This window comes from Apis cerana, linkage group LG10, assembly GCF_029169275.1.
Source record: "Apis cerana isolate GH-2021 linkage group LG10, AcerK_1.0, whole genome shotgun sequence".
NCBI classification, from domain to species: domain Eukaryota; kingdom Metazoa; phylum Arthropoda; class Insecta; order Hymenoptera; family Apidae; genus Apis; species Apis cerana.
In genome coordinates, this window is record NC_083861.1 from 4,521,791 (window position 1) to 4,543,233 (window position 21,443).

General features: G+C 33.2%; 1 protein-coding gene and 1 long non-coding RNA gene across 12 annotated transcripts in view; both read right to left on the bottom strand.

Moving 5' to 3' along the window:
• LOC107993301 (kinesin-like protein KIF13B) overlaps positions 1 to 21,443 on the bottom strand; it is a 125,456-nt gene that overhangs the window by 73,289 nt on the left and 30,724 nt on the right. The window lies entirely within an intron of this gene.
• The window catches only part of LOC107993303 (uncharacterized), a 37,237-nt gene that overhangs the window by 8,241 nt on the left and 7,553 nt on the right, over positions 1 to 21,443 (bottom strand). The window contains exon 6 of the long non-coding RNA XR_009831551.1: positions 33 to 80. This is a non-coding gene — a long non-coding RNA (uncharacterized LOC107993303). The remainder of the gene's footprint in view (positions 1 to 32; positions 81 to 21,443) is intronic.

The following is a 21,443-nucleotide window of genomic DNA, read 5'->3' on the forward strand; positions in this document are numbered from 1 at the left end:
TCGTAATAGGAAAAATTATCGAAGAAACTTACGCGAAATTGCGTCCAATTTCAACGAAACTGCTTATATTAATCGCTTACCTGAAACAAAAAAAGTATGTAATATTAGAAAAAATGATATCATTGTATTTAAATTACGTTTATTTATTATTCGAGTGAAAATGAAATTTAATTAACGTTAATTTCTTCTTTTCTTTTTCATCGTGAAATTATAAGTATTAAATATTCAAGGATCGAGTTATAAAGTTGACAGCACAAATTTCAAACTTGTACTCTGTATTCATATAACATATTAATTACGTATTAATACAAGGAACAAATGTTGATATTCAACTAATTAAAGTTTTACATTTAACATTGTTCCTGGCATTCAATTGCACGTTTAAATGTTTAACAATATTGTGTATCTAACGATACACTTAAATTTAATATTTAAATCCTCGTAAATCCGTGCCTCTGCCTTTATAAAATAATCAAAAATGAAACGATTCGTTGAAGTTTGATCAAAATTAAAATTATTTGAGCCAAAGAAAATTGTGCTAATCGGGATAATATTTTACTATTCCATTTAGTACAATTCGCTTAAACATTTTTAAAATCTTAATAACGCGAAGAAGAAAACATTTTAGAAATAATGAGGTACTCCACGTTTGTTGATTCGTATTTTAATTAGCTTCTAAAAATTTTAATTTTATTGTTTGATAATATATACAGAATGAATCACTTCGAATAACTCTCGTGCTAAAAACTGGTTTACAGGAAAGTTGTACGTAGCATCATTCCATCAAGAAAAAAAAATCTAATAAATCATCAAAGCAAACATTATTTTAAGAAATATTTTTAATTTAAACTTTGCAAAATTTATTACAAAAAGAAAGCATGAATAGCAACTGACTCATCGATCAAAAATTAAAAAAAGAGCCAAAATAGAATTGTTGTTAAAAATTTAACAAAAAAGAGAAATTTCTTCTTTTATTCTCTAAAATTCGATCATCAATCTATCCTATCCTCCCATCCTTAAAAAAATTTTTAAGCAAACTACATAAAATAGAATTTACAGAATTTTAAATCCACCACGTTATCGCGTTTTCCCTTAATTAAGCCGATTTAATTATATGGAAATCGTGAGAAAAATCAAGACCCAGTCGCCATTTTCCGATGGTTATCACGGCAATTTGCGGTAAACATCGGTGACGCGGCATCGAGCATTGTGCCACGACTCAATTTCCTACGGCGGAAGCGATAATTTCGTTTCGAATTATCGACACAAAGAGGGGAGACGTGATTAAACGCGCGACAACGAGGGACCCAAGGTTCGAGAATCGTTCTCGAATTTTACCACACGGATTGAAACAGAGATTTATTTGAATTTATCAAGAAGAATCGAATGATAATTATATTAACGAAAATAAATATTTTCTCTTTTGAATTTTTATATTTAAGAAAACGTTTGATGGCGTACAACAAAATCAATGTCTCTTAGAATTAAAGATTCCAAGAAATTCTCATGAAATGATTGTTTCTTTCAAAAATTTGATACTCGGAATACTTTACGATTGATATTAATGTGGAAATGATTAACCCATCGATAATGTTATTTCCTTTACAAAATTGAAAACTGAATCTTCCTTATCGTCCCAGAACGGAGGTTCCAATTTTACAGCATAAAAGAGAACTTCGCGACCTCGATCTTTTATTTTTCGAAATGGAATAGATGGGATGAAAAATACACGAAGAAGTCATTCTGATCAGTCGCTCGAAATTCGCCAAAAGAATCCATATTCATTGAACTGAAACATATATACATATATATATACTTTTGTGTCTTCACGGTCGAGGAATTTCTCGCAACATGGAAGACACGGTGCGATTGTTCACTTTACTCGTTTCGTCTTTAATTTTTACCTCGACGATGTTGTGCGTGAACTTCCAATGATATTTCGCAGTAAATATATGATGGAAATATTTAGAATAAAGAAAATATTTTTACCATATGAAATAATTACATGAGATATCGTTTAATTTTTATTTTGTTTCGAAGGTGCATCGATCTTTTTCTCTTGATTTATTTCAACTAAAATCTACGAATATTGATTAAAAAAGATATTTAAGAATTAAAAAAAGTTTCTTATTTTCATCTCTGTACATGTAAGAAGATAAAAACGAGAATGCACGTGTGCGAGAGTCGTCACAAATCAAAACGTTTTATTTTTAAAGAAAAATGAAATTCTTTTTAATTGGCCATTACCTCGTGTGAACGTACATTTTATCTCTTTTATTTTTTTTTTTTTTTAAATAAATCATTCTTCTAATTTTGGTTTCTTCCCTCATAATTCGATCGTTGCAACATTTATATAGTTTAAAAAAAGGAGCATCAACAAATTAAGGATAAGTTAACGAAACGGGTGGAAAAGGAACAAAGCACGGCCAGTCTTTGGCCTTTATGTATCTCTTTGAAACTACACCGGCTGTCTCGCTAACTATCTCGCCCGTTTGTACGTATAATTAAGCCCCGCATTTCTACCTTTGGTCAGGCTAATGCTCTTGGTTCGCGGCAGAAACTGTCGCTGCTGCTGGTCGCCATCTTTCACGAACACGATAACAGAAACTCTCGAGAGTGTGCATTTACATATCGTGATTTTAGCGAAAACGACCTGTTGAGAATAATTTTGGAATAATTTTGGAAAATCGTCTTATCGTGTGCTCCGTTTGTTTAGAGAATGTTTGGAGGAATTGTTTCCAATGAACGAGGAGATAGCAGGAAGGGAAATTGTCTTGTTTGTGATTATTTTATGCATCGAATTTTATCCGAGCTCCATTTGTTGAAATTGTTCCTAAAGTAAATTCGTTTCACTTTTTCAGATGGAGATGTTTGCATATTATTTGATTAGTACATCGTATGCAGAAATTCAATTCGATTAGATTGATAAGAAATAAAAATCGAAGGAGATCCGAATAGATGTTGCTAAAATGTAACACGCTCGTTACAGCAAGACATATAATTGAGCAACTGGAAATGGTTTAATTCTGAAATGTACTCCATATTACGATACCAGTGACCTTAGCCATTAGCGATGAACCAAACAGAGAATGCAAATTCAAATCCTTGGAAATGGAAAGTTGGCATGGTCAGAGCTAAAATAGCCAAAGTGAAACTATGCTCATAATTATAATTGAACTGCATTACATTTAGTTTATTACTCATGCAGAACACTAACGTTATTTCTTCTGTTTCAATCTGGATAAAAGATAATTTTTTCTTTAGTATAAAAAAATTCAATTAATTTCTAACCTCATTTATACTTATTTACGAGCCGCCATTTTTAGAAGTGGAACTTGAAACAAAGCAGAGGGCGCCACAGGACGCTCTGATTCTAACAAATTTTCAGAGAAAGTAGTATTAATTCCAAAAAAAAAAATGTTAAGAGCCTCTCTGTGTGCTTTCGACTGTTAAATAATTATTAATCTATAAAAATTAACAAAAATTCGATCAAAAGGAATTAACCCTTATAACGAGGTGAAATAACTCTTTTATCAATCTTTTTCCTATATTTTTTTTTAGTCGTAGTCCCTTTGAGAGACAATATCGATCGAATGATAGCATTAAAGAGTTTACTGGAAGCGTGATAGGCTTTTTAGAAGAAGTGTGGATGCTCGAGAATTTGCTACGTGTTTATATAGGTTTTTGATTAAAGTTGTGGTAAATATTTACTACGATATTTGAATGGAGTATATGAATGAGATAGAAATGATATACAAAAGTTTAATTATTACGTACGATTCGATTTTATGCGATTTTAATGATGCTATATCAAATATTGAATATTATGCGATATTACATTTGAATTTCAATTATTATTATTGCCGTATTATATATTTCTCTTTATTGGAATTTATTTCCTTTATACGAAATTGTTCTCTTTAATTGAACAATTTTGTACGAAAAATTTACAAATTTGAATTTCATTCATTCAATATTATATATATCAAAAAATTTTTATATTAAAAATGAAGATAATGAAAACAATTAAACGACCAATTTATAGGTAAAAGGAAATAAATAAACGTCGAAGTTAACAAATAATTCTTAAATATTATGAAATTTATAGAAATTTCTCTTTCTAATCCTAATGGCATCTAATTTCAATCGAGGAAATATCGCACAATACGATCGATTTGTTAATCTCGACATCTGATTGCAAATTGACGATAATGAAAATGATGAATTCATTCGATGTGGAAATTCGGTTCGCCATTTGGCGCAAATGGCAAGAGTGAAACGAATGATCGAACATGGGCAAATAAACCCAGCAAATTTGCTTAATAAACACTTTTTTTTCTTGTTTATTTTTTGTTTCAGAATAACGAGCTGAATTGTGGAATTAATTGACTCTTAGTCTCGATTCTGGTTGAGTAATTGCACTCATGAATATATTATATATATTTGCAAAAAAAAAAAAAGAAAAAGAAAAGCTATATGAAACATAAAATTGAAATTAATAATTATAATATATGCATTAAGAATAAAACAAGTTCTTTTTTTAAATTTCTTCTGACTAATTTAATATATTATTTATTAACTTACTTAGAATAATATATATAATTATCAGTGAATAATAAATGAAATCTATTTATACATCCATTAAATCTAACTACTCACAAAAACTCAACAATTTTTTTTTTTTTACTTCTTAATACCTTAATCACGCTTTTCATCTTCATTCCAAGCTGTACAAGAACCGTGTACAAGAACTTTCACGCTCAAACAGCTACCAACGTTCGATCCTCTCTACCCACTCGTCTAACCAGTAACTTTTATACGAATTATCCAAGCGCGAGATATTCCTCTACAACGAAAGTATTGCTCTGGCCAGAGGACAATCGAGATCCAGTTCTCGCGGTCAATTGCGTCCACGGAATTCGAGGTTGTGAACAAACCAATTCAAGAGACCATTCTGATAGGAATTAGCCGAATTTCATGTTGTATCACGGAACAATAAGATACAACTTATCGGAAGAATTTTGCTTATTGCTTTGCTATGTACTAAATATTAATTTATACTACTATATTTTAAGTAACATGAAAATAAATTTTATTTATTTATTTACTTTTAAATTATCTTTGAATGGAACATGTTTGGAGAAAAAAATTAATACTAAAACTATAATTTATCGAAGAAAATTTCCAAAATACGATTGGAAAATCTTTCTCTAATTTTAATGAACTACGTGTTAGCAAAAAAAAAATTACTCTCTATTAATTAATTTAGTTTAACGATCCATTTAAATCAGGGATAGCTTAATCTTGGAACAACTTATATATCTATCTTGGAATAATTAAAGAAGAATTACTCTCTCAAAAGACTTTCTTCATTATCGTTTTTTTAAGAGAATCCGTGCCTTCTTCAAACACGTCCTATTTTTTTTTCCCACCCTTTCTTCTCTCTTCGATCTTCCCTCTTAACACCGTTTCGCGAAAAAAATGGTGTTCGAAGGTTGTAACCCGATCGCCACGATGAATAATTAATTCATCTAATATTCTTTCCGGTCGAAAAACTCGGCAAGATTAATTATACATGCGAGGACGAGGCATGTTTCAAAGGGTGAGGCAAATTTAGGGTGAAACTCGGCAACACGAACCCATTAACTCGCAACCCTTTCACACATGGCTCATGCGATATTCTTAGAATGTTATCGATCTTTTCTTAAATTGAATCATGAATTTCATTATTTTTTTTCGACAGAATAAATATTTATTTGTATAACTCAATTATTTTCCTAATGGTTTGCTAAAATATAAAATTGTTTTCGTTTTAGAACATGATATATAATTAATATTGGTATTTTCTTTTACCAACAATACATCTATAAATAGATTTAGATTGAATATGTGTATCTCTCGCATAATTGTAATTATACAATCATTAAATAAATGAAAAATTCTTTGGCGAGGCGTAACATTTCTAGATAATTAAATTTAAAAGGAAGGGGTGGGAAAGCATCGAAATAGAGAAATACACGCGATACGCTAAAAATAAAACTCGCTCCGCAGTTACTATTCTTTCCTCGAAGAATTGAAGATTTTACGAGGGTTGGCCGTCGATCTTCTTTTCCAACAGTTTTTCTATTTTCCAACAATTCTCTCGATCCACCACCCTCGGGCAAGAGGAGGTGGCGGTTGTGTTTAACGCGAAATTTATTGCCACCACCCCGCATGTGCAATGCTCGATACGTGATGAAAATTCATGTAGGACCGACGCACGACCGCGATAATGCATAATGCAAAGGAAGCTGAGCATTGTTCGAACGCGGTTGGATCATGGCCAGAAGACGGTACGAAACGAGAGAATGGAGATATTGGAAAAATTTTGGTAAACAGATTCGAATAAATTCGAAGAAATGATTGGGAGACGTACGGTAGATTTTTCTTCGAAAATTATAAGATTCTTTTTTTTAATAACGAAACGTTTATCCGTTGATGATCAAAATTTTTGGTAAATACTTTGACGAGAATAGAATTCTTTTGTAAAGAAAAATTATTTAATTATTATAAAAAATCGAAAATTAATATTTTTAAGAATAATAATTTGTAATGATATTTCAATGATTAATATAACGATTGAAGGAACTCCAAGGAAATGGCACTTCATATTCCTACTCGATCTGATATTTGTGCATACGCGTATACGTCAAAGACGATAACGTCGGTTCGACGAACTTGTCCAAGAGGAAACGTCGCTCTGAATGGGGAGGGAAAAGAAAAGTTAGCAGCAGGCGAGCGCGTGCTCTCGTGGGTCGAAGAAAAATAATCGCTTTCTACGTGTGGGTCCGCCGACAAGCGTGGGCGGCAGACAAGTTTGGGCGGATGGAAGGAGAGAAAGAGTGAGAGAGAAAAGGTTCTGTATTAGGCTCGTTTAATTATCACCGATGCGTGTCATTGACGAGTTTATCGAACTTTCCTCGAGAAGCTTCATAAAAGTTTCCTTCGCCTGACTTGGGAAAATCGATAACGAAGATAGTTAAAAAGATAACGATTAATGATAATTTTGACTGATAAATAAGTTACTCGAAGGAATATTAAGCGTATAATTTTCTCCTAGATGTAGGAGGAAGAAATTTTATTACATAAATAAACTTAAAAAAGAATTCAAAAAAGTCTGCTTAATAACATCTGGAAAAAATTTTAATTCCCTTTTTTAAAAATCTACTTAAGCGTTATGCAACTTCATCTAAATATTTTATAATCAACTAAAAAAAAACCAACAAGTCTCATTCATATTTCAACTCGCTAAACCGTATGTAACTTAATAAATAAGCATCTACAATCGATCCTCCAATCGATCATCCCCAAATATATTATACACCCCATGTACATTCGACAAATGGGGCGTGGAAAATCAAACAGATCAATTAACGGCAAGTAATAGCATTGATTGGTCGATCGAAGGATTAATTCGCGACGAGGTGTAATGGATGAGGAAGCGAAAAACGCGAGAAGCGAGGCAGGAAATTGCGAAACGAGCGGCTCGTTACGGTCCGCGAACCATTGAAAATCCCTAATTCGTCACTCGGTTGAAAAATGTTGGGCCGTTTTCTATGATCTCATTGTGCTCCGTGTCAACTTTAACGATTCAATGAACCACGCTCCAACGAAAGGTTAAATGATAAATGGAACAGGCGTGTAGAGGAAGGGGATGAATGATAGATTCTTCGTGATTCTTCCCCCAAAGCCGAGCAATTGTGAATACGAAGCGAGCCATTCTTATTATTCGATTTGTTAATTGGAAAACTTTTTAAGCGCTGAAAGGAATTTTGGAATTTATTTATTTAGGAAGATTGGATAATTCTTTTCCTTTTCACGAGTGAGTGAAACGTAATGAAAAAGTTTTGTGGAGTATTTAAATCTAACTGAATTATTGCATGAATTCTAATCTTGATAATAGTGTGTAAACTTTATTTATTTACGAAGTTTACAAAGTTCATATTACATTGTTGTAAAAATATCGAATTGCCTACAATTAAATAGAATGATTGCGTATCGAAACTTTCGATTTTGATGAATCATTACTTGGAAAAGCGTGCAAGCAGCTAAGCCTTTTCACCAGCAATTTCGTTTATTATCGTGGATGGATAAAAAATAAACGAAATTTCATCGTGCAATTATCGCTCTGATAATACAATTTTCTTTTTTTTAGTTTTATTCGATAAATATAATTGATGAAACATACAAAATTGTCATTCGAGGCTGAATAAAAATTAAACGAGAGGAAAAACTTTCTCGTTTTATATTAAAATAATTTTCAGAGGATATTCTTTTCATATTCGATTCTTTTTTATTACTAAAATAATTCCAATTTACAATATATTTAGATATCTCGTTTCGTTTCCTCTTCTCTCGCAACTTCATTAAAACTCTCGTACAAATTCAACGAAGAATCTCATTTTGCAAACTAGAGATAATAAACCAGGCAGAAGTTTCAAGGATTCGAGAATATTATCAAACGTAACAATTAAGAAAAAGAAGAAAAATGGCAAGGAAAAAAGTTGAATAAATTGTCCACGAAGGAGAGAAAGAAAAAAAAGAGAGAGAGAGAGAGAGAAAAGTACCGCGTAGAATGGAGGAAAATGGCAAAAAAAAAAAAAAAAAAATCCAATTACAGTTGCATAGCTGTGACAGGAAAATGCGTTTTTGGGTCGAGTTGTCTAGTAAAATTCGTTTATCCTCTCCCGTGGAGCGGAGAATAGCAATTCAACGACTTGCCGCTCGTGTCGGCGATATTCGAGCAATAATTAAAGATGATCTTCCTCTTTTGCCATCATCATCCAGCCAGCGTCTAGTGGCTCCTCGCTTCCGATAAAAATCTCTATTTGTCAATGCAGGTTAAAAAAATATTCGCTGACGAACGAGATGTTATCGTGCGCAAAATTGCTTCACGAATGCCTCGCAATATCTACAGTTTCGTCCAATATCAATTTTAATTAATTACAGTAACGTTTCTATAAGTGGCAGCACTTTTGGAAAAAGCTCTGTCAATTATTAAAAAAAAAAAAAAAAAAAAAAAAAAAAGGAGAAAAAAAGGTAGAAAGAAAATTTGAAAAATAAATATCAATGATGCATACTTGAACATTTTCTATGTGAAAAATCTATTAAATAAGGGAAGTTAATTAATTAATTACGGTTATTTTATATTAGTTCATATTCAAAGTTTAATCAATCTGTTAACACAGAAGGGATTAATGAAAGGATTGTTTTAAGCATTTTGAAATTGATAGAGAAATAGCCATTTGAGCGAAATATTATTAGATTTGTGAGCCCTTTATCGGCTTTGTGACCCAATTCACCTCGAGTTAACTTTATAGCATGAAGAAATAAAGTGAATATTTCTCTGATATCCAATATATCATAAATTACAAGATAACGAAGAATTTTCTAATCAACCTTTCATATCCTATATTCTACAATTAAAATATTAAATTATCCTAACAAAATTACACATTTATATATCGAATAAAACATTCTAACTCAAAATCATTACTAATAAAGAAGATTCTTATTCCGCGTGTCAAATGAAACGGAAGAAAATAAAACAAAATAAAAAAAACGCTACTTAAATCCATTCAATTTCAACATCCACGTATTTTCTACTTCTCGAGAGCCAAAAAAATTGAAAAAGTAACTCTGTAACGATACACTTGCACTTTCTCCTCGCAGAATGAAAAAAGGGTAAAAAAAAAAAGGAAGAAAGGAGAGGAAAAAAAAGAAGAGGAGGAGAGAAAGAAATCCAATAATCGTAAGACAATGGAAAGCAGAGGAGCGTTCCAATTTCAGAAACGAGAAATTTCAATCGTGATTCAATCCTGCTTCTCGATAAGCTCGAAATTCATACCGAGATTGAATCTCAAAACGACAACCGATTAATCCTCATTCGATGACCATCCTGTCGCCGTTTCAACGAATTAACACGGCCAGTTAATTAATCTCGCCTCCCTGTATACGAAACAGCTGTTTTGCATTCTCTGGCTGCGAGCCATTCGTCGTCGCTCCGTCATGGTTCGTTGTCCATCTCATTATAATCGCGTTTTTTCCTCCTTCTCTCCTTTATTTCTTATTAATTAATCGATACTGTTGTTAAAAATTCTTTTCTTTTCTTTTCTTTTCTTTTGTTTTTCTTATGAGAGTGAAACTCTCTATGAAAGTGAGCCAGCTATTTGAAATTCTACTCGTGTAGTATATATATATATAGTTAATTTTATTTATAGAATTTCACATGTTGAATTGGTAAATTTTTTTCAATCATATTGTAATTTTATGTTGTTATATAGATACAGTAATGTTGTACATTCGTTTTCGAGTTAGGATCTATAAAAATAAAATAATTAATTATTTTCACACGATTTTCGAATCATGAAAATTATATTGAGAAATCGTTCTATTTTACTCGAGATGCATATCTATGGTGTTTTCGTGTTATTTGAAATCGAACGACTCCCACGAAAACGACGCCCACGCCTTATTTTCGATTAAAAAAATGAGATGGCCGGGGATAATTTACGCAATATCTGCGGGAACAGGTTCGAGAATTTATTAAAGAAATCACGGGTTTCTTTTAATCGATATTTCCCGTGCGATGTAAAAATGTTTCAAGAAGAATTGGAAATTTAAACTTTTATTCGCATTTTTATTTTTCCATAAATTATCCCACCACGCGTGTGAAACATTTTCAAAGGAGAATCTCCAGAGAGAGGGATACCACGTTTCATATAGGAGAACCAAATTTTGATTTTAAACTGGTCCTATTCTCTTCATTAGTATTCTACGTATTGCGTTCACAAGAAACACGATTTTCTTCGAAGCAATTTACATATCTTAGCAGAACTTGTGCAACACGCCAAAATCCAAATATTTGTATATCTAAAAAATTGTAAATTAACAGAATCTATATATTTAACGATCGAAATAATTTTTTAATAGATCACTGTGTCCATCTATATATACATTCTTGATCACAAATTCGTATTCTATAAAACGATAAAATTCAAGAAGCGGTGTAAATAAATCTCTTATCCTTCCACCAAGATTTTACAAGAGAATCACGAAGACAGTCGAATAGCTCGTATTCAAAGAGCAAAGCTTAATTAAGAGCGGTAATCAAGGAGCTTTATTAACCTTGGAAGTTAAATTCGCTGAAACACGGGCAAATGATCAAGCAACGATCCTAGCAAAGAATCTACAAAGTGGGCCAAATTGCATTATTCTCTGTACCAATAAAAAAAAAAAAAAAGAAAGAGAGAAATATCTAGCGTTGTTTGCCTCGAAAATAAACCTCGACGAATTTTTATTCAATTTCTTCTTTTCCTTTTTCTTCCTTTTCTCAAACAAGAGTCAAGAGAGAAAGAAAGAGAGAGATTTTTCCAGCGAATCGTGTCATTCAAACATTTAATAATCGTGAGAAATGAAACAAGGGAAACGTGAAATAGCTTTCTCGTTGTCGCTTCAGTGGTTCAGCAAATTGTGATTCATTCTCTTTGAGAATTGTGAACGGGAGGAGACTGCTGAATCGACTTCGAGAGAAAAATCTTCATCTCGTGTGTAAAAATATATTATAATTAATTAGTACATCGTATTGTAATTAATCAGTGAATATGGATGCATTTTAAAATTGTCAAATTATAAAATCTACCATACTATATATAAAAAAACTTACTGAACAAAGCTCGTTATATTCCACTCTAAAAATTTCCATCAAAATCGCCAAATCCAACGCATCGCTGTATCAATCATAGTCCCTTTTTGTCACTCCCTTATAATACTTTTATTTTTCTAACAATTAAATGCTCGATATTTCTACAAAAACGAAAATTTTCTCGATTAATATTCAGAAACGTTTCAGAAAAATTCCTCGTTCAAAACGTGTCAATCGTCAAAATCCCTTAAACCCGGCGTATCGGCCAGGAATGATCCTCTTTTGCGACAGAGCGGCAAAGATTGATAAACGAAAGGCGCAAGACACGGAGGATCTCGTCGTTGGCCTAAATACCGGTGAGATTTGACGTTAATTTAACGGGTGGGGAGGATGGCAGGTGGGCGTTTTCAATATGTTGAGGAGGATCCTTGCACCTTGGAGCATGAACACGGCCTTCGAAACGGGTTGGTTTCCCGATCTCGAGATTAAACTAGCGCGAACACCCTCGGGAAATGATCCATCGATGGCCGTGGGAAGTACTGGTTTTTCGAGGCGTCGATGGTGAAGGTGAATAGAAGAAAAGGGATACAGTCGGGTGGCTAATGAGCTCGTCTCGAATCGAAGAGTTATCTTTGGACTTGGGTTTATAGAGGATTTTTATTCCCCTTTGTTTGGAAAAGAAATGCGTTTGAATGCTTGTTTCGTTTATTTTTAGTTATCTTGAAGGAGTTGAATGTAAAATTATCGTATAATCGTCGTCGAATTTCTCGAGACCTATCAAAATAATTTCATGAGAGTGGATCTTTGGTGTTTTATTAGGTAAGTTTATTTTAGATTCGTTTGGATATCTTCGTCTAAGGTTATAATAATAATTATAATCATTTGTAATTTCCTATCTATTCGTAAGAAATGATATTATTTTTTAAAATAGTAAGTGTTAGTAATATAGTGAATAAATATTTTGATTAATATTCAACAGGTTTTGTGATATTTCTAACTCCAAATCTTCCAAATTTCTCATTATCCCTGACAGAATCAACTCACTGATTACAATTTCGATCGCATCGCGCCAAATCTCAAAATTAAAATTACTTTTCAATCCCAGTTTCAACCTTTCTAAATTTCTTTCCTCGATATTGAGCAGGAAATATCCCTCGAAAAAATGAATAACAAAATTGATTAAAATTTCGAGTCCAAAAATCTGAACCTTCCCTCTCAAAAAAGGGGGAAAAAAAATTGCCTCTCGAGACTCGATGAAATCGATTTCTCTTCCCACCACTTTGGAAAGTGCCGGTGCAAACTACCCACAACAGAGAAAATTCGATGAAAGGTATAGAGTTGCACAAGGCCTCGGGGTGTCCTCGGTCCTCCACCCTATAAAATCGAGCGAAACGAGGCTCGACTTTAACGACTGAGACAGTGTCACGTGGCAACGAAAAGCAAGACGAATTCTGGCACGGGAAACGAGGCTTTAACAAGCGCAATATGTAGAACAGGGCTGTGAAATATTGGGTTGTGGAACGTGGGGGATGAACGAGGAAAGGTATTCCTAGACGTAATTTCCTCGCCGTGGCGAAACAATGTTACGCGTACACTGCGATATTACGTAGTTTGGGGATGGTAGGCGGGCGTGGCTCAGCGAATTTAGAGATTTTGTGAACGGGGAGTGGAAAGATTTGTAGATATGGCGCGCACGAATGGGATGAATGCGGTGGTTGAACGCGAAGGGGAAGTGAAAGAAATTTGCGTGGTTTCGAAAGGTGGAATTGGAACGAGGGAAATTTTGAAGCGTTGGAAAAGATCGAGAAATTTGAAGTTATTTCGAAGTTCAAAGGATTTTTTTCTTTTTTATATATATTTGAAAATTTGAGACTTTGAAGATTGGAAAATGGTAGAAGAGAAGTATACGAATTTGACGATTTGGAAGGTTTTGAGAAATTTAAAAGAGAGTTAAAAAATTGCAAAAAGAAAGAAACTTGAAAGATTAAAATTTGAAAATTTCATGATTCCTTTTCGAAAATTTAAAAATTTATGCAATCATATCTCAACATCCTCGCCAATCTTCACAAGAAACAACCCTTCAACCCCAATAGAGGATAAGAAGAATCAGCTATTCTTATATCACGCTCCTACGTCTATTAAAAAATGAATAACGACCTTTTCAAACCTATCCAAGAGTAGTTGCATGTTTGGAGGAGGGAAACGGAATAAAGAACGAGAAAAGGATGAAGATAGACGCCGAGAAGAGATAGAAGGAAACGTGAAACGCAAAGTGGAATTTCGAAAGCTGTAGCGACAGGGTAAACAGAGACAAGCCTATGAAATATGAAAGTGAATATATAAGTACTCCCACACATGATGCAAATCAGGAGAGTCCAAGGATAAAGAACCAGGAGAAATTAAAAACTTTTCTACTATTATTCATTATCCTTTCTGCCACGTTTCCTTTGTTTCGATGTTAACAGATTTTGTTTAAGATTTTGTTGGAGAACAAAATATTAATACGACCATCGTTGTAAAATAAAATACTAGATGTATATATATAAATTAAAAATTAATATCAGATATCTTCTTAATGATAAATTAATTTTTCTTAAAATACTGGAAAATACATTACATCTAGTCTTTTAATTTTCAAAATTCATACGAACAATTTCTTTGAATAATTCCATTAATCGAAAAGGGAAAAAATGATAAACACGAATTTATCAAATATATTATATTGCACGTGTTCCTATTCAAAGATGAAATATGAACATGAATATACACTTAAATACTTATACGTGTGTACGTAAAAAAGGGTCGAGGATAAAGACCCGAGCAAGATTCAATCTTTATCCATCCCTTCCTGTCATTTTTCTCAGTTTTCAACCAGTGAACCGTTTCGAGAGCGATGTTTTTTCTTTGCAAAACCACCTTTTGAGAATCGAAGACAAAGGTTGGCTCGATTCGATACTTGGAACCAAACTGATAGAGCACAAAGAAAGAAAGGTGGAAAGAGAGGGGAGAGCTGGTTGAAAGGTGGAAATGGGGTGGACAAAGGTGTTCATTAGGAATGGAGAAGAATAACAGGTCGTTCGAGATTTTATTTTTTTTTTTTTTTGTGAAATATTACCGGTAACGATTGGAAGTTTGGAGAAAATAAAGAAGAGATTATTATCTTGAAAATGTTGACTGAGTTTCGTATTTTGTCTAGGTTTTGTGATTGTTAACGGCAGAATGCAATTTGGCAAAATATAATATGAAGTCTTACAATAATAAAAATTTAAATGTTGGAATTTCTTGAAAATTTGAAACACAGGATTGAATGGAGTTATGTGAAAAGTTGAAATTTTGAAAGTTTCGCAGTTTGAAAATATACAAATTTTGACGACTCGCGAAAACTCGAGAGTTGAAAAGAGTTGCGTTGAAATTAAAGTGATGAAAATTAAAACATTAAAAATGTTAAAACCTTGATAGTTTGAATTTTGGAAATGAAAATTTTTTTCACTCATGAGAGGTATCGTAACGAAAAATTTTCGGATTCTTTCCTTTCTTTATATTTCAAGTTCGTAAACTCCTTGAAACTTATCTAACTTTAATTAAAATACTTTGTATAATCTTGAAAAAGAGGAAATCTTTCTTTTTTAATTTCTCAGACTGGCCTCGTTAAAAGTTCTAACAATGAATCGTATTGTATCGATTCACAGTTCCTTTTCTAAAAGAGAATCTTTACATATTGCCACGAGTTCTTCTTTTTTTAAATATTTCTGATTATTTTCTAAAAAATTTAACTTTAAAATTAGAAACTTTAAAAGGCACTATCTTAACCAAAATATCAACGTCAAGACATATCTTGAACTTTGTCTCTGGGAACATTGGTTTGCGCACGCAAAGTGCACCGTGTTGTGGGTGTTCGTGACGAAGAGGATATACATTATGTGCTTTGATAAAATTAGAATCTGTCTGAGTCAGTGACGAGCAACGTGATTTATAAGTAACGAGTAACTCGGTGGCCATGTTTCATCTTTCTAAAAAACTTTTTAAATTCTTTAACTTTTTTCCCCCCTTTTTAATTAATTAAACAAACAATCTCTAACATCACACAGATATTTATTAAAAATTTAATCTTAAAAATATTAAGAATCTCTTCAAATAAATACTTTTCAATACTGCACAGACTGTACAGCTGTGTCACATGTGATCACCAAATTGTGACTCACCCTATCTTACGTGTCCACTGAAACTACCCCAGCTATATTCTAGCTTTACACTATCGTATTTCCCCGAATCAAAAATCCTCGAAATTATGCCAAACATCTCCTTTTAATTTCTCCAATTATTAATAAAAATATATATCCAATCGTAACACAATTACATAAATGAAAAATAAATTGAAACGTTTCACATTCGATATAAAGTTACGATATAAGAAACGTGTATATAAGAATCTAATAACTCTGTCTACTTTCTGTTTCCTCTCAATTTTCCACGACATTCATCGTCATCGCGCGTCCATCCACAATGTTTCAACCTTCTTGAAAAAGAAAAATATCAGGCAGGTAAGCTCGAAAAGCTTCAAGCAAAGACAATGAGACGATCACACAGAGGTTGACCCCGCGCCTTCCTTTATCTCTCGGCGAAAGAAGGGAAAGAGGCGGAATAATGGTGGCCCAGTATGCAAAGAAGGGTCGGAGACAAAAGACGAGCAAGGGAGGAAGAGGAAACGCGAGAGTCAAAGACAGAAAGAGAGAGAGTGAGTTTTCCTCGGCACGGTAGTTTCCTAACTACCGTGAAGCTTTTTCTTCGTCTTCCTGTCACTGGTGCTCCACTTTTCGAGTTCTCGCCCCATCCGAGCCACTTGACACGCGTGTTAAGTGTACGAACCCTCTTGGCCTCCCCCCTCTATCCGTGTGTCACGAGTACGTGTAGTTACTGTTACTACACGTCTTAAAAAAAAAAAATCATCGATCCAAAGAACTAGCCTCTAACGAGTCATTAGTCGAGCCGATCATAGATTAGGTGGACAACGATCAACATGGCGCGGTTCATCTGAATGGAGCCATTCATCGGTTTGATTCGAAATATGAGAATATTTAAAAAGTAATTGTATGATGATGATAATTGAGTCTAATGAAATTCTAATGAACATCTCTTGAATATATTTTTTGAATATTGGCAATGATTAGTTTCAGAAAGTCGATTATATATCAATTAATTTTGTAGAAGATTAATTTTTAAAATTAAGTTCTCTTGTTTATAAGTGGAGTTCTAAATAGGATTAGAAAAGAAGAGGTATAATATAACTTTTGAGATTTATATAATACGAGAAATTATTTTCCGAGAAATAAACATTTGAAGAAGAAACAATTCATTCAACTGAGGCTTCCATTTGGAAGAAATTCTTGAAACTCGAGGAGATTAAAAAAAATCGTTATAATATTAATATGTATCTTTACTTTTTCCAATCTATCCTCTTAACAAATTTTATAAATAATACAACGATAAATTAAAACGACGAGAATAAGAATAATAATAGAAGAACATAGTGGAATAATTATTACAATAAAAATACCGAATTACGAAATACGAATCACGTTCTCGATATAAATAAATATTTCACGAAACTTCAATCATCTAGCGTTAAAACTGAAGCGAGAGAGGGGGAAAAAAAAAGAGTTGATTTATCCCTCTACCAACAATATCAAGCGCGAGAATAACGTTATGAAGATAAATAGCCCGCATATTTCACTGCTCGCCAATTTCTCGCGTGTGACAGACAGAAACCAGAGATTGAAAAAAGAGAAAAAAGAAAGGGGTGGGGGGAAAGGAAAGAAGAAGTAAATTGATCCAAGATCTTCTAGAAATATCGACGCGTGAAAATCTTTGTCAGGAAGGGAGAGGGGTAGAAACAAGCCCCGAGATAGCCTTGTGAAATCTTGCTAGCAAAAATAATGCTAGCAAAGGAAATACACGCGGTGGTGCACTGTGAAACGTTATTTCCGTCGAAAGGGTTCGTGACTGGCTTTTATTGACCCATGGGAACCTCTCATCCCCCGGAATCACGGTCCCGTGAAACGAATCGACTGGTCGGCTGAATAAACTTCTCCAACCCCCTAGATACAAGATTTCCTTCTCGTCGTTACAAGAACGAGCGCCATGTTTCTTGTCTAATGATAAAGCGACGGATCGAGGATTGGTTTGAGCCGATCTCTCGTTGAGGTGAAAAATATGATTTTCGTGTTTTCCTTTCAAATTTGTTTCATTGGCAAATTTTTAATTGTCGAAATATTCGATTTCTCCATCTCAAAAGTAAAGTTTAAACTTTTGAGAAAAAATTCTAGGAGTTGTGGAATTTGAAAGGAGCAAAGAAAGGAGTGTTGAAATTTCAAAAGGTCGTTTGGAAAGAAAGTTTATATTAATTCGAAAATTTCACATTTTTTTTTTTATTACACTTTTATTATTATTTTTATGATACTTTTATTAGACTTTCTTTCTTATAATAGTTCGTCCTTCCGTTAACAGTAATTTAATCGTTGAAATGGAATACACTTTCTATTTCAAAGAAATATAAGAGAGAGGATATTCTTTTGAATCTGATAAAGGAAGAGATTCGATTATGAAACGTAATAAATTCTCTATCGAAAGAGATAGATACACGAGATACTACACAAAATCTAGTTGATGAAATTTCAGAGAAAGAAGAAAGTAGAAAGAAGAAGAAAAGAGAGGGGGAAAAAAACATTGTCACGAGATGGATTTACTCAAATTTTGATCTAATCGAATAAATTAATTAATTCTGTCCGAGTTTGAATTAATCATTTAATTCATATGACACGATTGTAACGCATTCAGGTAGATCCAAATCGGTCAATATTGTAAATGCTGCTAGAATGCATGTTTGACAATCTCCCTTGTGATCCATTACATACGATTCCACAGCACAAAGTGTTTCTGCTTCATTAAATCGAAACAGGAAGAGGGAGGAAACTCGACATCGCTAGAATTAGATTGAATAATTAAATTTAACATTGCATGTTCAAGCTGAATGAACAGTCACGTAAGAATATTTTTTTTTACAATGATAGATGATAGATAATATTTAAATTAATTAAGAGATTTTCAATTCAATTTTCTTAAAAAAAATCAACAATTTCGAAATTTCAAATCCCTTAAAATTAAAAATACTTCAAAATGCTTTCAAATTCAACATCCTTCCACGTTCCACAACGTATAAAAATCCAATAACAATCCCACGCAACAAAGAAAAAACAGAATAGGATCAAAAATCCCATAAGAAAATTTCGGTTAAAAATCCTTCCCTATCTATCCTGTTCCCCGATATCCATATTTACATTCGGAAGACGATCGAGGCACCGAAAAAATCCGATGAAATTGAAAAGTGTTCGACAATCTATTCGATCATCTAACCGATACGATACGATTCACGTTTTCAACACTTCGCTATCCCCTCCCTGAGCCACCTATGCCTTTAAGACTTACGCAAACACGCGATATTTCGACGATGCAACCCCCGACTCAAACCAAATTTGCCACACATCGGTCGTTCGAATCAAGAATTACGCTGGTTGGGGAGCAAAAGAAAGGGATGAATGGCTTCTAGTAGTAGTAATTGCTTCTATTCAAGAAATCTTGCGATTGGGGATGCCTCTGATTGCAAAGAATTCGCGATGGAGGTTACATGCTAAGGGTTTCTTAAAGAGTTTCTTTTCTTTTTTTTAGAAGAATGAACGTGGGTGATTAATTAAGAATATGGGGGAAAAGAACGAGTATTGTTGTTGTCCTCTATTTTATTTCTTCGATTTCTATTTTTATATTCTTGATATAAAAACTCAGAGAACAATAAAAATTTTTATCGTTTAATTATAACAATAAATCGCTACGACGATTCAAAAAAGTTGCTGCAAAGTCGCATAGAAATTGGTTTTTAAAATTAGTACCGATAGTTGAAATATCAAAATTGGAAGATATTTCGAACCATTTCCAAACTTTCGAAAAGCAATGAAATCCGATTTCAATATTTTCTAGCTCACTGTAGCATTTTTGAAACCTATCTCAAATCTACTTTTAAAAGCAGAAGTATCTTCACGTGCAATAAACTTGATACGACAACATAAAAGGATATTTAAATCCTCTTTCTTTACAGCAAGAAATATCTCTTGGAGTTGGAGCAAATATAACTACAGAATTTTTAAAACGTATATAGAATATCAAAACATGGAATATCAAATATGATAAAAATGTATTCGACTTTTATAATTAATAAATTCTATTAAGAACACTCTACATACTCTTTAAAACTTGGAAAAATCATAAATCGAGTATAGAATATATAATTGAATTTACAAATTATAAAAAAATTTATCCAAATTCTAAACACGATCTCAAAACTCTCTCAAAAAGTGCTTCTTTGCTTTGCAACAAACTCGAGCAAAACATCGACACTTCAATTTACTTTCTTCGCGGAAACGAAGAGGATCCTAGTTCAAAACTTAATCGTGATTTTCCGTTGCAAAACTGGAATAGGGGAAGTTCATGCAAATATATTCATCAACTATGAAACTATGAACTAAATCGAAACTAAGCGCAACAGAAATTGAAGAAACTGACGTAAACAGCATCCACGAATAATGATCGAGCCAACATATCCCTTTCAGAGGCAACAACAAGAGGAGAAGCCCGAGCAAACGTCCAGAAACACGATCCAACAAGGCATGTAAACACACATAAAGTGTAATAAGTTTATCAACTCTATGCAGGATGAACATATTGTCAAATATTTTTGAAACTATTTCATTCATAATATGTTCCTCGAGATTATTAAACTTTTATTTGAATGTTTCAAATAAAGATTCAATATTATTATTATTTCATCTGGAATCAATTAAACTAGACTAATCAATTACTAAGTTATTTCTATAATTAAAATGTTTATTTTGAAACTTGTTTAAGTTTCTCTCTCTCTAACTTCCATAAATTAAAACAGCTCCTATTAACGAACTTATAAAATTTTTCAATCAACAATTTCGAAAATTACTTCAACTCTCACAGCTCTCCACAATTTAACCATATTTCCTGAATTTCCCATGAAACGAATCCAACCAAATACACACAATGCGCACAAGCTTTCAAAGCAAACTCGTAGAAAGTAACAAGCTCCATCCTGCTAAGGAATCGAGTATCTGAACGTAAGCTGCAGCCTACAGAATCAGAAACAGTCCATGAAGGTAACAAAATGTTCGCCGCCATTACACGGAATTACGCGAAACACGAGATTAAAGAAAGAGACTAAAACGAAGAAGGAAAAGTGAGTAAAAGAAAAATCGAGCGATAAAGTCTGGAAAAAATAAAAAAGAAACGGAAAGAAAGCGTAAAGACGAGAGAAAGGGAGATTGGAAATGGAGGAGATGAAGAGAGAGAGAGAAAGAGAAAGAGTTGGAAAATTGAGAGAAAGAAGGTGGAATCGTCCTTCACTACTTGCCATTTTCGTCCTCGACCCGAGAAAAGACCGCATTAGATGTCCTTTCCACCCCCTTCCTTCCCTCCCTCGCCCTTCTACCTTGCCTAGTGGCCTGCTTTCCGACCGCAAACCTCGTTCGTACCCCTTTTGCCAGGGAATTAAAAGAGGTAAGAAATGTGTGTGCGAGAGAGAGAGAGAGAAAGAGAGATGCTGGGAGAAAAGAATGAGCGAGAGAGAAAGTAACGAGGTTGGTGACTGAAAGAGAGAGAGAGAGAAGGAAGATATAAGTGAGTTAGTGAA